Below are 14928 nucleotides of genomic sequence, written 5' to 3' on the forward strand. Positions count from 1 at the left end.
CCAAAGATAGGTGTTGCAGTGAAGCAGGCGGAAGCTGTAATTAGTCTAAGAGTCGTGCAGTGTCCTTTCCTCTGCATTTTATTGATTACACGCAAGTCATATGCTCACTTGTGAGAGAGGGCATTTCATTGGAAACAGTGGCAGTTCATTCTCTTGGGGGAATCCATTGGTTTGTCCTTAGGAGGATATATGTCCAGAAATTGGACACTTCATTTTTATTACTCATATACCAAATCAAACACCTTCCTCATCCCTGGCAGACTCCTTTGAAATGAAGCAATTGAAAGTGAGGATTTGGGATGGATGTGAAAGTTAGGAAGTTGGCATTTTGTCTCAGTAGATCATATATCTCCTAATGTCCTGTGTGTAAATTACTTTCCTCTATTCCCCATCTCATAACCCTGCTCTCTTGTAGCTGATTACATTTGTCTTTGATAGCTTTAACATTCAGAAGCCCTCATGTCCTAGGTCCCTATCAGGCGGCTTCCTGAAAGCCTCTGTTTTTGGTAAATTCTCTATTTCATGGTTTTTTTTCTGATAAATTCCCTGGAAATGGGACCTGGAAAGTGCCTCACATTATGTGTTCTATGAATAAAGAAGCTCCATATAATCACAATGCAACTGAATACTTTTTAAAATTAATACAAGTAGAATATTTAAAGATCTGGACTAGGATATGTTGGATGAATTTTTAAAATATGCCAATACTTTAGAAATTAATGCACTTTGGCTAGTTTGTGAAGAGATGAGTTTTCTTTTGCTGTGATTAAGAATACATTTAAATTAAAATTCACTTATCAGGTAGAACAGAAAAGCTTAAATGCCTCATCCAACTGAAAACATCTCATGGAAGTAATTTCTTCTGCCTACTTAGACATGGTTTATGGCATATACATTGTGCTAGAGGGACAATAACAAAGTTTGCAGCTCAATGAGAATATTGAGATTGATTCACATTCCTTTTCATTGGAGCATACATTTATTTCAGTCGCCATGAGAAAGTAAGGGCTTAATTTTCTAACTGTAACTTTTTTAAAGCAGTCAAGAAACTTGTTTTCTTCTGCAAGAAAACTTCCCAGTAATTTTCAATGGCATAACATTCTTCCTTGAGAACATTGAAAGGAACTTGTATAGTTTGTCTGGGAAATGAAATGGTAGATTTCAATAAAATGGTGAACGCTATTGGAAAAATATTAAATTTTCTATAAAACTAAAGTTCTAATCTATTATGATGACTGTCATCATTAATTATTTTGCTATTAAAATCACCTGACATTCTTTTGACAACAAAGTGAAGAGAGACAGACAGAGAGAGACAGAGAGAGAAGCATAAATACTTAAACAGAAGAGACTAGGAAAAGCTAACATGTTTACAGTTCCACATGCCTGTGGCCTTGTATATAATATGCACTAAAATGTGCAGCGTGGCATTGGCAATGGTATCCAGTAAATAATAATGAATAATAGAGCTGTGAACATTCAAATCATCAGAGTTCTTGCTAGATAGAGCACGTGGGACTTGGGCCAACCCCTGGTAACTAACAGAATTTGAATGAGTGGAAGAGAGGGCACAAAGTTTGGACTGACGATGGTATGGGGTGGAAAGGAATGAGGCATGAGCCTAGAAAACATCACAAGTATGCCAAACAAGGTGCCCAGGACTTCAAAGAAACAAGTATGGTGTGAATAAATGTGAATTTGTTTCCAATGAACATGATAGGTATTGATACCTCCACCACACTTCTCAAATTTCTGGACTGAGTGACACTGACTGAAACAGTTTAATATTAGCTTAGTACAATGAATGAACATACACCCAAAGCTAGGAACCTATTTCAGAATTTCAGAAGGCCAGGGATAAAGACAAAATCCCACAAGAGACGTTAAGGATCCTATGATTAGAAAAACCTTCTTGAAAAAGTGAGAATGATCCTCCATCCAGAAATGGATCAAATCATCCCACAAAACTTGAAAATACTGCAAGATGAAACATAGCCAGGGCTTGAATTGTCACAAAATAACCTATTCCATTGCCTTATCCAAAGAGATGTGTTAATGGGATGACTGTCTTGAGATTAGAGTGGTCTGGTTGGTGCCAAGCTGGTCCAAAGCTTTCATCCTCATTAAAACTAATATTTTTGAGTTTGTTTCCTGACCTCTCTTTGGACTGCTTGCCCAGGTCCCTCCCATGATTGTGTTGTCTACTGGAGGCTCAGGATCTGCCTGCCCATGCCTGCTTAGTAATTCTTATTCCCTAGGCTCTACTGAGACAAAATGGATCTTTATTGGGCTTTTCTTGGGGTTTCTATCATTGTTGTTTCATTGTTCCCAGTGAATTAACCCTTGGTGTATACAGGATCTGAGAGCCAATGCATTCTAAAGAGGTCATATTAAGTCCATTTAAATTGTTCTTCATCAAGAAGCACACATTTTAATAGTGTCTAACATTTTTTCTTCAGCTTTCTTGAGGTACAATTGACAAATAAAATTGTATATACTTAAAGTGTACAATGTGATGCTTTGATGTGAGTATATTTTGTGAAATGGCTACCATGATCAAGTTAATTAACAAATACATCACCTCACATAGTTAACATTATTTTTTTATGTGTGTGTGGAGAATGCTTAAGGCCTACTCTTTTAGAAAATTTGAAGTACACAATACAGTGTCATTAATTATAATTAATTTTTAATTCGCATAAAACCTAGTGATGGAGCTCTTGTGGCTTGTAAGCAATTAGGATACAATTGTATTTAAATTGAATTTAATATAACAAAAATGTATAGCTGTAATGGATTTTCACCATGACCCTGCCCAATTTCCACATTGTACAGATGCAAAAACTAAGGTCCAACAATGCTGTATCAAAGAGCTCACACAGTTTGTGTGGGTGGAAATAAAACAGAAATCTTGGAGTCCTATCCTCTTCCTTTTTTTAGGTAGTGATCCTCTAACAGGGTTTTGATCCAGAATATACAAAGACACCCAAACCCATTAAAGCCTTAGTAGTAGAATGACAGGCATGCAGTTTGACATTAGATGATCAGAGGCCAGTCCTGAGGGACGTCATAACACAGGACTATGTTTCTGCAACTGTCACTTCCTTTTTTTAAATGTTTATTTATTTTCGAGAGAGAGAGAGAGAGAGAGAGAGAGAGAGAGAGAGAATCCTAAGTGGGATCCACACTGCCAGCGCAGAGCCTGGCGCTGGGTTTGAACCCATGAAACGTGAGATTATGACCTGAGCCAAAATCAAGAGTCAGATGTTTAATAGACTGAGCCACTCAGGCATCTGGAAAGAAAAATAATGAATTTGAGTTGGTAGAAACAGAGAGGAACACAGTAACTGAAGGGACACAGAGCTGCGTCTGAGAACAAAGTCTCCATAAGTAGTGTGTGGGTACTGTAGATTACTAACAGGGTAAGATTTAAGACTATATATAGATCCAAAAGCATTTTCAAATCCTTAAAAATTTAAAAAATAAAGATCCCATAAGGAGAGATTGGCCACTACACGGATGCCATAGATTATCACTGGGACTTGATAAATTTTATATCAAATTATATGGTTAATGACTTGATGGGACATCAATTAATGCTGTAATACAGTAATTATAAAATGATTATAACTAAATCCCAACAATGAACTTTACAGGCAAAAAGGAAATGAAGAAAATAGGATACAAAATTCAACAGTAAAATTGCATAATTAATCAAAAAATGATGGTCTCCCCGCCCCCCAAAAATAATCTCTATACTGCCAGCATTCATTGCAGGGAGAAGGATGAACTTCTGGCATGCAGCTGTAAAAAACAAGTGATTCCACTCTCAGCATGGAGAATTCTTTATGGAAAACAACTAACCCAATTAAACTCATCCCTGTCCTGATCCCAGCATGATGTAACACTGAAGGACTCTAAGATGCCTCTCATTGGGCCACCTGATTCTGCTATTCACAAATACTTCTCCTCCACAGCTTCTAGATTCTGCCTACAGGATCCTCAAGCATGCACTTCTTATGCACATGGTCTTTTACAGCTGGAACATTGGAAATGAGGACAATACAGTTGTAAAGTAAGAGTAAGAGGTAGGAAGCCTACTGGGCCAGCCAATTTTGCTCATACCTTATCTTGATTGGTCTCTTCTGCCATCCACAGACACAAATTGCAGAAATCTATATGGCTACCTGTTCTGGGCTGAGCGCCCCAGCCCTTAGCTCTCAGCACTGTCCTTTCACAAAAGCCAGCTCTGTCAGAGTTACATTCGCTCAAACTTTAAGCTGTTTAAATGTACATGAAGTTCATTCCTTGGCCTTTCAGAAACGTTTTCCATATAATTAACACTGGGACTATCAGATGTGTGCTAACAGGGAGTGCCTGTTAACGCGGACGTGCACTGAATCCAGAGAAAAAAAATCCAGGAGAAAATATCTAAACTCTTGATTACAGAGAGAGAGAGAGAGAGAGAGAGAGAGAGAGAGAGAGAGACTCCATGACACCAAATGACCTTCTGAGAACAATTTGAAAAATATTCAGGGATAAGGGACATAACAATTTCCCTAACAAGAACTTGGATGAGAGACTTCCAAGGTGGGGGGAGGAGGTATCTAAGAAGAGTTACAATTCTGTCAGAGTGGCCAAGCCTCAGTTTCCTGAAGCAGAGGTCAGAAAGTGGTTGTTTTGCCAGACTTGGAGAATAACTGCACTGTTTGCATAATTCTTTTCTGAGGCAGGTCATTAGCCCCTGGAGCACTGAGCTGCCACAGAATTGTCAATCTCTGAGCTGCCGCAGAATGCCAGTCCCCGAGCCGCCACAGAATGCCAATTCCTAGCACACTTGGTGATTTGCACATAAGCAGTACTCCACCAAATGTCTGTTGGTGACATAGATGCAAATGGAACAGGTTGGATTTGTTAGCGTCTTACGACTCATCCAGAAAACAATCTGAAGATTTGAGAAGTACAAAATGAAGCAAAAAGTTAAGTAAATTTTTGTTATGTATTTCATACCAAACTTTATTCTGGAAAATGAGAAATTGATCTTTTATTTGGACTACATTAAGCCCAAAGCACACACCATCTATTTAAATCAAAGTTCATTCTTGGACCAGGCTGTTGGCTAGAGAAGTTAGACGTTGACAACCCCTTCCCTTTTCTGCCACAAACGTGAATGGTTTTGTAAAAGGGAACTAGATTAATCATCTAACAAAGATGAGCTGAATATTTCCTTGTGTTTTTTTGCCAGATAGGCAACCACGCTGTCTTACTTCACAATCAATCTTAACTATATTTTCTAGCATGTACTTCCGGTTGTTCCAGACAAGACTCATTTATTTTATGCAAGTCACTGAGCAGTCACCACTAAAATGAGATAGATTTTGAATTTCTCTCAAGCAACCCCTCCTTGTTTTTATAGTTTTAAGTCAGCATTAAAAAAAACAGAGTCTTGCAAACTTCATTTTATGATTATTTTTCACCTGCAGAACTTTAGACCCCTAAGAAATCTTTCATTTGTGGAACATAAAAATAAGAGACAGGATTTTTTTTCCTAAATAATTTTATAAAATGAAAAATCTAGAAAGCATTTTGAGAAAAAAAAGAGGCATATGTCTCTTTACATGTATATCCTCCTCAAGGAATTGGTAATACTCGGTATTTGAGAAGGATTTCATAACCATTATTTGTTAAGTCTTAATCTGAAACAAAACAGTTCACTGAAAACTTTTTTATATTATTTTATGAAAATGAGTATTTGGTATATGATTCAAATGCAATACTTTTTTCCTTCTGTTTTTCCTAGAATGAAACATCATTTCAGATATTATTTCTTAAATAAAATATCAAGATGACATTTAGCCAGTGCTAGATGAAATTTTGTTCTGTAGTAAATGCTCACATATTACAAAAACAATAGTTTAATACATTGCCATTTTCCTTTATTTAAAAAAAAATTTACATTTATTCATTTTTGAGAGACAGAGAACAAGTGGGGGAGGGGCAGAGAGAGAGGGAGACACAGAATCTGAAGCAGACTCCAGGCTCAGAGCTATCAGCACAGAGCCTGATGCGGGGCTCGAACTCACAAACTGTGAGATCATGACCTGGGCTGAAGTCGGACACTTAACTGACCGAGCCACCCAAGCGTCCGCCATTTTCCTTTATTTAGCCATCTATTAAATATTTGCTTGGCATCTACTATATGCTGGGCACTCTTCTTGGTGCTGTTTATTTTTACTGTTATATTTACTTTTATAATTATCTTTTTCATACATAATATAATTGACCCTACTCCCAAAACTAGCTTTAACATATCTTTAATACTTAAAAATAAAAATCAGGTTACAGTGTCTTGGATATTTGGGTTTTAAAGATCCTTCAGTTAGCATGATATATTTCCTGCTAACCATATTCATTCTGAAAATCAAATGGGAAATAAGACCAGTGCACACTATAAGGGTTATATCTGAAAGCATTTCTTATGAGTAGAGTTTGGGTAAAATAACTATATTTAAGCAAATGTTAGTAGGATTGTGTGCTGGCCCTGTCTGTAGTGGCTTTCTTCAGCTGGATTCTTGAGTCTCTGGCACACAAAATGCATCATAACTTTGTTTTCATGCTCTCGATTTGGAGCCTACAGTCATGTCTCATAACTATTCTTGGTGACAGTCACCAAAAACTTTCAGAGTTTGGTGGGAGAAGGTTAATGAAGTCAATAGCCTAGGCCCTCATTGGATTTCTACTATTAGAACGTACTTTCTCCATTCTCTCACTGCAATTAGCACCTGCACTACAGCACTCTCCTGCATGATGGGAATGTGCATGCCAATGTGCATGAGTGAGTGAGCGTGTGTGTGCACACATACATTGAGTTGCATAGAGGGTTAAGAGCTTCGTGGTAGAATAACAAAATAAACTTCTCTCTGAATCATGGCTCAAGAACTTCCAGAGCATGGTTTGTAAATTCCTCTGTCCTCATTTACTGGAACTGTCCAGCGGGCTTGTTATATAACCCTTTACAGGATTGTTTTAAGTATTATAGACTTTATGCATTGGACCTAGGGGTCCTCAGTAAATAGCAGGTGTTTCTTTCTAAGCTTATTTATTTATTTTGAGAGAGAAAGAGACAGTGTGGGGGGGGGGGGCAGAGAAGGAGGGAGAGAGAGAGAGAGAAGAATCCCAAGCTGGCTTCATACTGCCAGCTGTGGAGTCCAGAGCACAACTTGAGATCATGAACCATGAGATCATAACCGGAGTCAAAACCAAGAGTGGATCACTTCACCAACTGAGCCACCCAGGCGTCCCAATAGTAGGTGTTGTTATTCTTGAGTAGGAATCGACCAGCAATCTCAATTTTCTAATTGAATGAGTGTATGTGGGGACAGGAGGGATATCTCATCAATACAGGAAAGGCCTAATAACTTTTGTTAAATCGAATGCCTTTACTCAATATTCTATGTAAAAGAATTCTTAGCACTCCTGATATCAAAATAACTCTACTGATTACCCAATTACTGATGAATATATAAAATATGTTCCCATCCAACACTGACACTTCACCTTTCATAATTCTTCCTGGGAGAAGACACTCCAACTATTTGAATAATTGCCCAATGATTTCAGCATCTAGACCTCATTTTCGATAGTTCATTAATGATAGTATAAGGATTGTGTCAGTTTAAGAAGTTAATATTTATAATAGATAGTTCAGCAAAATCATAAAAATCACTTGGGCATTTCATTAAAAAAAAGTTGTGCGAGGACATATACTTTTTATTCCATCCTTTTACAAACTTGTTCTTTTCAACATTTTAAGAAAAATATTGTCAAGTTCTGACTTGCCTTAAGATGGAAGCAAATTACCCTGTCATAATTAATTAAAAGAGAAGACGCTTGGAAACACTGTTTGTTTTTCAACCTCAGTCTGACACGCTGATGAAAGCAATTAAGCCGTAAGGCCTGCTGCCAGGAAGCACAGACCAGCCCAGGGGACGCAGAGCATTTGTGAACAAGTTACTAGCTATATTTTCTTCATTTCCACTTAACCAGGCCATGTTTTCAGGAATAAAATGCACATTTTAATTTTATTTCAATAGTAAAATGGTCTTTCTTTTTGTAAAGTATCAAACTAATACTCTAAAGCAGCATATTCAACATGGTTGCTCATAGCGAAAGATGGACAGGACACAGTGAGTTTCCTGGAAGTCAGCAAATGTGAGGCAAATACCACTTTCTTTTTTTTTCCTTTAATTTTTTTAAAACATTTATTCATTTTTGAGAGACAGAGAGAGACAGAGCGTGAGTGGGGGAGGAGCAGAGACAGGGGGAGACACAGAATCCGAAGCAGGTTCCAGGCTCTGAGCCGGACACAGGGCTCGAACTCACAGACCGCAAGACCATGACCTGAGCCAAAGTCAGATGCTTAACCGACTGAGACACCCAGGTGCCCCAGCAAACACCACTTTTAAAAAAAAAATTAAAAATCAGAAATGCTCTTTGATGAACAAAACATTAGCAGGTGATAACTGATTTGCCATTTTCAAATTCCTCAAATCCTTAAAAAGAAAAAGAGCTGTGCGTGAACTTAAGTCTAAGGAAGGTACCTGTGTATTATGAGATATTGGAGGAGAGCAGTTACCATCTTTCCGCTTATTTCCATACTACTAGCAAGAGATAATTTGGTGGCAAACAGGTAACTAAACAAAGGTTGCAGTTTGGAAATGTGGTTACTATGACTTTAATGAAGTTTCCAGTTCCCTAGACCTTTGTGTGCTGCTGACAAGAGCTAGGAGGCAATGAATAATGCTTCCCTATTTAGCCACATTTCAATTACCCTCAGCCCACCCAGAGGACCAGCTACGGGCTTTATAGTCTGCCTGATTCAAATGTCAGGGTTGTGTGAGCCTTGGGTGTCACTAGCCTCTGTGCTAAGCTATTATTTTGTAATAGGATGTGTTTATACTTAGTTCTGGGGCATGGAGGGTCCTATCCGACCTTTCCTAGGTTCAAATTTTCCTTGACATTATTTCTACCTTAATCAAAGTTGTATGTTTTTATACAATTGCAGAATAAATAATTCTGATGTATGTTTTAAAATTTAGTCATTCCATGTACTTTTCACAGTCCAGTTTTAACGATGACATCTAAAGTTTCCTCCAACTGTTAGAAGTGAACGAGGATGTATCATCTCCCTTCTAGTATGGTTGTGAATTAAAACATGGTACAAAATTGGGGCGCCTGTGTGGCTCAGTCAGTTGAGAGTCCGACTTTGGCTCAGGCCATGATCTCATGCTTTGTGGGTTCGAGCCCTGTTTCGGGCTCTGTGTGGACTGCTCGGAACCTGTTGCCTGCTTCGGATTCTGTGTCTTCCTCTCCCTCTGCCCCTCTCCTCCTTGCTCTCTCTCTCTCTCTCAAGTAAATAAACATTAAAAAAATAAAAACGTGATACAAAAGACAGCGGGGTGAAAAAACCCCAAAGAGTATATGTTGGGCTTGAATCAGAAAGATTTTAGCTAATCAAAATAGCTTAGAATAAGTGTGTTTCTTTTGTCACTAGGCAAGATGTAAAAAGGTCCAGGGTGTTTTCATTAGGTGTCACAGTGGTGTCAGTAACCCATGTGTTTCCAACTTTCTTCCTAGCCATCTTCGGTTTGCTGGCCACAACTCTCATCTGTGCCCTCCAGATCGTGACAGATCACACGCTGGCTGCCCTTGCTCCAGGCACGCTCTCGCACATCTGTGCTCCATGGCAGGGAGGAAACTATGTCCTGCAGCTCTCCCATAAGTTCTCTGCCTACATCTCCCATCTTCCCTCTGGCCACTCTTGCTGTCTCTTAGGAGATATCCTCTCACCTATTCTAGGTGTCATTCACCAACTCTAGGTCCAAACTAACTTCAAAATAGGGTAGGAAATCAAATATATTATCTGAATTTTTTAGCCTTTGTGAGCAATAAAGGAAGCAGAGAGAGTCAAAAGACATGGCACCACTTCAGTTCAAATAGTCTCATCTTCAGAGTCCTAGACATTCAAAAGCCATCTGTCTATATAGAGGGTCTAGTACATGTGCTGTCGTGGGAAGAGTGAGGATAAGCAATAGAAATACAGAATGGAGAAGACACTGAGGGATCTTTAGGCCAGGCTGTGCTCATAACCCAGTTTTATCAACGGGCATCCAAGAACCAGCCAGAGGCCAAAGGCCAAAGTATTCCATTTGCGTAGGAAATCATCTGAGAAATGGCTCTGGAGGATGCTCAAAAATGAAGTTCAGAAGCTTCGTAACTGCGTGGCAGGCAAGGATTTTAAACACCTTGTGTTTGCACCATGAATGTCACCCATGGGACATCCAAAGAAAGCCACTGAACTTTGGTACTTAACGGCCCAGAGTTTGGAAAGGGAAGCTGTAACCTTTCAAAACAGATATGACTTTAATGCAATATTATCACTAGTTTATTTCTTTCAAAAGGCAGAAGTTCTGTTTCCAAAATTTCATAGCTTCCTCCTGATTACTGCAGAATTCTGGAAGTTTTTTTGGCTTACATTATGATTTGGGAGGTAGCTTAGAGCTTGAGAGTTTTTTTTTTTCTTTTTCTGAAGATTATTCATAGTTTTTTAATAAGATAATTCACAGAATCGTAGACTATTGGGAAAGAAAAACGTACTCAAATCCAACTCCTCTGGTCCTTGGAGCAAGAAACCTAGGCTGAGACAGAGTGGCGACCTGGGGTCTTCAGTCTTGGTTCTGCACTCAATTGTATGCCACGAGGAAACACCAGATTGGAAGATGCAGACTCTCGCCTTAGGGTGTATACATTCTACCTGGAGACATTAGAATCACACATGAAACAATTTAATGGTGAACCTCACAAGACTTTTAGTGCAATATTTCAGAGAAGGACCATGGGTATAAGGGGAGAGCTATTTGCTTCTGCAAGTTCTCCCTGAGACAGGACACAAGTAATATAAAGATGATTCTGTCCTGCCTGGAAATCATAGGCACTGCGAGGGCTCACTCATCAGTAGTCAGTTTTGAATTATTATTATTTTTTCCATAGGCAAACTGCATAACAAGTAACTTAAAGGGTATCTCTATACCTACCTCCCAGCCAAAGAAATAGAACATTACCTATAGATTTTAAGCCATCTATAAACTCTCTCAATATTCCATGTTATTATTTCCAATACACAGTCTTGACCATCCCAAATACTGGAAACTAATGGTGTCAGTGTCATCAGAGGCAGGATTTCCTAATTACCTGGAGGATACGAATGACTAGTCACTCATGAAAATATGTTGGTTTACATCAAAACAGCCACACGTGATAAAAAATTATGGCCTTTTATCTGAATTTTGGTACAATTTTAAAGTTCAAGTTAATAGTTTCTTACCTTAATACCAGGTAATATACTGTGCATTTCCTATTTTGCCTTTTGCCTCCTCTTCCAAGATAAGGAAACTGCACCTCTGAGAAACTAGAATGTTTGAGTAAGAGCCACTCATGAAACTTAGGGTAATTTGTATTTAAACTCAGTTCTCCTCGCTCTAAATCCAGGTCTGTTTCTCTACTGTTACCAAATTTTCCATAGACTTTTCAAAGCTTATGTTCTGTGATCATTCTGAATTGGTTTCTAATATTGATTTATTGTACATGTGTGTTCAAGGGCAAGCTAAGTAACCTATATAAACCTCAATTTGCTTACATGAAAAATAGAATATCATGTGTCTTTTTGTTATAGAGTTGCTATGGATAGTAAATGAAATTATTGTAAAGTGCTCAGCCTGCTGTCTGACATCAGTAAGTGTTCAATAAATGATTAGCTACTCTTGCCTTTATTCTTGAAGAAGAGGATTTGAAAATTCCAAAGCAAATAGTGCTTACATCTGAAATGTCTTTGTAAGTGGGAGGGTCTGCCCATGGGGTATGATGTCAATGTCATATGGGAGCGATTATTTCTGAGTGCTGAGGAGGTAGGTTGATGCAATTGTAACTATGTTTGACATATGGTCTTGCTTATTATTTATTACATAATTCTCTCTATGTGTCATATAAAATTACATATGCATGTATTAATATATGTACATGTATGCACATGTATGTTTTGTTAATAAAGGGTGAATCTTGGTTCTTGCTTATTCTTGCCTCAGCTCAGAATTAATCCAGGCCAATTCAGGGGCAGGGTGGATAACGTTTGTCTCCTCAAAGCAAAAATGTTTCCAATGGCAAACATGAAAACCACTTGAAAATGAAGTCTCAAAGTTCATTCTAATTCATGTTTTGGATGCAAAACCTTTCATTCCCAGGCAGGCTGAGGAGACTCTGGTGCCCTCAAGTAATGAGTTGCTTGCCAAAACCTCTAGGAAGAACAATCTCATGGTGCACATACTAAGATTTACAGTCTTTCCTGAATGAAACTCTAAAAAATCAACACATGTAAAGTACCTGTTCATTCACCAGTCCAGATGACCAGTGAAAGAAAGAAATCAACTGAGCAGCATTTTAACATAGACCTTTGAAAATTGGATATTGCAAATGTTAACTTCCACAAACCCCACAGGCCTTTTCTTTCAACCAAACACAAATACTGAAGTGGACAGGAACATCTGAAGAAAAGTAGTTTAGAATATTATTTCATATGGGAAGCAAAGGAAGATTTACAAGCAAGCAGCTGGCCTTCTCTAAGACACTTTTTGATTTAATCTGTTTCACATTTTGCTTTTCTAAGGCACTTCTTTGAAACTTTCTCCAGTATGGATGCCAATTATGAATCTTGTTGGGATCACAGACCATTGCTAGGTTTTATGTTACCTCAAGAGAAAGCATGGGTAAGAGAAGGTGAAGCTTGTTCCCTATCAGAGAAAGAATACTTTCATAGAAGCTACAAGGGGTGTCCGGGTGACTCAGTTGATTAAGCATCCAACTGTTGATTTAGGCTATGGTCATGATCTCAGGGTCATGGGATTGAACCCCGCATTGAGCTCTGTGCTGGGTATCGAGCCTGCTTAAGAGTCTCTCTCTCCCTTTCTCTCTGTCCTTACCCCCACCTCCTGCTCAAAAAAAAAAAAAAAAAAAAGAGAGAGAGAGAAACCCAGAAGCATCAAGACTCACACTCTGCCTCTTTCATAAAACCTCTGCCTAACTCCCCTCTCTTAACCTCAACCACACTTATTTGCTCCAGGAGCATACTCTAGTCCTATTTGTCTTCTTTCTGTCTCTTAAATGTACCAGGATTATGTCTCCCTTGGGTCCAAGCTATATCTTCTTTCCAGTTTACCCCTCCCCCTTTCCCTCCCTGTTTCATTTATTTCCATTATTCAGAATAATGTTCACATCTGCAGACAGAGTATCTTGAAAGTCCAAAATAAATTAAGTGCCCCTGTTTTCCATAGTAGTCTGGACTATTCCTTCATAAGAATTTGATAGTGCATTAGTGTTTGATTGTTTAGTGTTTGGGCCCTCATCACACTGGCAGAATAGGTTTTTTTGATTGTCTTGTTACATGTATTCTGTAAGCTCCATGATAGCAGAGATGTATTTTAAGCCTTTTGGAGACTAACTGTCTTTTTCACAGAGGAATCCAATGGTATTTGTTGATTGACATTTGATGTGTTATGAGTATAAACTTTAAATATCTCACAGAGAAGTTTACAAACATTATGGAGAGTTCTGGTTCCACTAGGATGTTAAAACCTGTTGGAAATGCAGTAAGAAATAGCTACATTGAAACAGAGCGAGTGGAGTCTCCCTGCATTTATATGTGGGACTCCAGGATACTATAGTACACTATGAATTTATGCCAAGTAGTCTAGCTGTCTGTTTGTCTGATCTACATGCCTATTGGCAAGAAAAGTGATACAAGCAATGAAAAACGATGAAACAACAAGAATTTCTTCTTCAGAAAACTATAATTCATTATTATCATGAAACTGAAATAGAGTTTGAGAAACACTTGGGTAAATATTGAGATCACAAGAGGTCAAGTGTCAGATCTGGAGAAGCAGAGACCAAAAAAAGAGCCAAGGTTTGCCTCAGGGCCCTAACCTCCACATCAATGGCAGATAATACTCCCCCCCCTCCCCAACTCTTGCACCTGACCTTTCATTTAAAGGCAGTTTCTAACTCTGGATTATGTGGATTTAATAAGGCACAGGTCAGTAATTCTGCTCTCTCTGTCTCCCTCAGGAGTGCTCCTCTGTGCTGAATAGTGATGAATCTGCTAAACAATTTAGCCAGGCATTTGCATGCCAATTGTAAGTCAAAAATGTTCTAATCAAACTGTTGAAGTGAGATTTTTTTCCCCTCATAAATATATTAAAAATAAAATAGAAGAAATGCTATGTCTATTCACATGAAGCTGAGATTTTTGCTCAGTGATTTTAATGAATGCACGGACTTACTTTAACTCCCCCTTCCAGGAACTGATTGCCAGATAAGAACACTGCCAAGTCTCTGCAGTATCCAGTTCTCCCATTACACACACAAAAAAAGGATTTCATTTCCATTCCCATTTTATAGGTATGACATTCCAGTGCTTCATTAAGAAGACATAGAAGCTATACATTTATAAACACATCCCAACATTCTTGGGCTTTTCTTTCTAGAATATGTTCTCCCTTGAAGAGATATTGCTGTCACTCACCTAGAGCTCAGAATAAAATGAGCAAACACGAACTTTAAAATGGTAGGGATACCCAGAAGGGTAAAATTAAGTGCTATTTGAAAACAATTCTGACCTGATCATATATCAGAGCGTTCTGTATTTCTTTTCTTGCTTCATTTCAATGAAACTGACATAAAACAAACTTTGTTTCTCCAATACCCAGGGACATCGGGAAAAGATGTTTGGGAGATATTGTGTCAATTAAAGACAAAACTGAAGGATCCAGACCCTTTCTCTGGGATAGAATTGGTTTATTCTCTGAAGACAGCTGCCTA

The sequence above is a fragment of the Acinonyx jubatus genome, chromosome D2, assembly GCF_027475565.1.
Source record: "Acinonyx jubatus isolate Ajub_Pintada_27869175 chromosome D2, VMU_Ajub_asm_v1.0, whole genome shotgun sequence".
NCBI lineage: Eukaryota > Metazoa > Chordata > Mammalia > Carnivora > Felidae > Acinonyx > Acinonyx jubatus.